Below are 3,279 nucleotides of genomic sequence, written 5' to 3' on the forward strand. Positions count from 1 at the left end.
ATATATATATATATATATATATATATATGTCGTAGAAATAAAATGAATTAATTAGATTTAATTTAAATTGGTTTTTTTTTAAGATGGGAAACGAGACGATATACGATAAGCGTTTTCAGGTACGATTACGTGACAGTGTGTATGTGTATTATGTATATGTTTGTGTGTGTCAAATAGAATATTTTATTATATCATATACACATATAAATGTATATAAGATATAATATAAGATAAATATATATGTATGTATATTTATATATATAGAGAAAGAAAGATATATATATATATATGTATGTATGTATATATGTATAAAATACGTGCGATTGTGCATAACATTTATTCCTCTTATTCCTCCACCTCTTCCTCCTCCTCCTCCTCCTCCTCCTTCATATTTATTTCTCTTTATCACTAATCTCTCCTCAATTTCTTTTTTCTTCAATATCTTTTTTAGTGTGCGCATCTTCCCTTTCATTTTCTTTTCTTTTATTTTTTTTTATTTTAAGCATCTACATTTAACATTTTTAAGGCGAACACGCGCAAGAAAATAATTCGTTAACAAGGATTTATCTATCATACTTAGATTTTGTTTTTTGTTTTTGTGTGTCTGTGTGTGTATGTATGAATGTGTATTGCGTATGCAATAAATACATAATAATCGCAAAAGATTTGCACTTAAATGTAGATAGGTTTTTTCTTATTTATATTTTTGTTGTTGTTGGTAGTTGTGTTAAATTCTTTCTTATTTTTCTTACTTTTACGACATGTTAAGGATTGTCAGAGTACGGGTGCGAGATACGTGATTGAAAAAAAAAAGAACAAGAAAAATATAAATATAGATAAAAATATATAACTTCAGCGATTCTCTAATTCGTAAACATAGAAAATACTAATTGAGAACGCGCAATGGGGATTCTTGTTTTTCTACGAGTATCTGGAAAGATTCTCCTTCCTTTCTTTCTTTATAAATAAATGCAATTATAACGAAAACGTGTATTTTCGGTATAAAGAAAAGAAAATAAAGGAAATACTATATGTAAAAAATACTGCGATATATGTGTGTGTGTATGTATGTGTAGAATGTGTAATTATTAGAGTGTAATTAGAATGACAATTCCATTAGTATTATTTTTCCTTGTACAAACGCAAACAAACAAACATATATGGCTAATATATTTACATGATACATGCATCATATAAATGCATATAAATATATTAGTACATATATATTCGTTTGCATTTATTTTCCTTTATTTCGTGTTAGAAAATATAAATTAGTAAACAAATATTGTGTTAGATATGATAGCGGGAATCGATCGATCATATTTAATTGAAATAAGTAACAAACAAACAAAAAATGAACAAAAAAATATCTTAGGATGCGTTATCATTTCAACGAGGAGATTCGAAAGACAGATCATAAATAGGATAGATGCAAATACTGGCCCCTTCGCTCATGCCGGCTATATTATTTTTTTTTTCTAGATCTCTAACACTAATCTATAAAATGATTGGTCGGTGCTTATAATCACCGGAAGTTGATCTTAGGATTATACGTAACGATCTATATACGAATGAATAACAAAAAGTAAGAATAGAAAACACAAAATGAACAAGACTCGACAATTGTTAAGATATTATTATCTATCTCATTATCGTATTCACAAATATAAATAATTTGTAAACTAAATCATTTGATATATAATTACGAACAGAAATCTATAAAATGCAATAATACAATATATCTATATATATAATAATAATAAAATACCATAAAATATATTATATAATACACGATCGTTCGATTTCCAAAGATCTTCTTCCTTGTAATTCCTAAGGAATATTTTCTCTTTCTCTTTCTTTCTTTCTTTCTCTATCACTACTCTCTCAATCATACTAACTCACTCTCTCTCTCTCTCTCTCACCCTTTATTTTTTATAATTTTTTTAATGCATTTTTGCCGAGATATTTTTTCCCCCCCCCGTTTCTTTCTTTCTTTCCCTTGCCCTACAATTATTTTCTTCTTCTTATTCTTCTTTTTCTTCTCAACTATAGTTATTTTTATGGGCTAGCCTAAACAATTTTGGCACACAACCTTTTGTCCGGGCCGGCACTCGCTCGCTTTATTGTTTAACTTTTTTCTTTTTTTTTCAATTCTTTTTCCCTTTCTTTCCTCACCTCCTCTATCCTTAGACAAAATTTTTAAAAAGTGTCTCCTTCCCACCCCACTCGCCACCCCTCCCACATCTTCTTTCTCTTCTTTCTTTCGTTTTATTTAAATACATCATTTTCCTACAAACTTTTTTATCGATACATTGTATATTGAATTATCTTTAATTCTAAGGACACACGAATCATACACGTAACATTCTTACTTTTGTTTTTTTTCCCAACATTCTCTTTTAAATTTCATTCGAACTTTTTCTTTCTTTCTCTCTCTCTCTCTCTCTCTCTCTCATACATACAAAACCATTCATTAACCATTCTCTACTACATATATCTCTTTCTCTCTCTCTCTCTCTCTATTTTTCTCTTTCTTTCTTTTTCTACAATCATCAATAAGATTTTTAATTGACTCCAACGAAACGTCGTCGATCAGACAAAAAATTTTCTTTAGTGTTCTCAACCCAACCACCCCCATTCCCGCCCCCTCGTATGATGACAAATATGGGGGCTTATGAGAACTGCGGAACAGGATTTTATTTGGTCGATTATTATTATTATTATTATTATTATTATTATTATTATAATTATTATTATTATTATTTGTTTGTTAATAATGTGTTATAATATCCGAGCACGTTTAAACTTACTAACTCGATTATCTCTCTCTCTCCTATGATGTGATACTTAGCTTGCATAATTATTATTATTATTATTATTACTATTATTATTATTTATTTATTTTTTGTTTGTTTGTTTGTTAGTTAGTTAGTTAGTTGTATGTATTCCATATATCATTTCTTAAACAATTTTAGCATCTGCTTTCATCTCTTTTGTAATTGTTTAACGTAACGCACGGTTTGTTTTTTTTCTCTTCACTACAAATTTGTTCATCTCTCGAATCGTTAATAATTTGTTACTCCTTTTTTATTTACCCTCTTCTCTACCCCTTTCTTTCTTTTTCTCTTTCTTTCTTTCTCTCTCTCTCTCTTTATACAATTCTTTCATATGTGTATAAATGTGTATATATATATGCCATCGATAATAGATTTTCCTATTTTCATTTTAATTTGCGTTTTCATTTGTTTCTTTTTTTTTTTTTTTTTTTTTTTTTTTTTT

Source organism: Polistes canadensis, unplaced genomic scaffold (genome assembly GCF_001313835.1).
Source record: "Polistes canadensis isolate GaletaPanama2010 unplaced genomic scaffold, ASM131383v1 scaffold_67, whole genome shotgun sequence".
Classification (NCBI taxonomy): Eukaryota; Metazoa; Arthropoda; class Insecta; order Hymenoptera; family Vespidae; genus Polistes; species Polistes canadensis.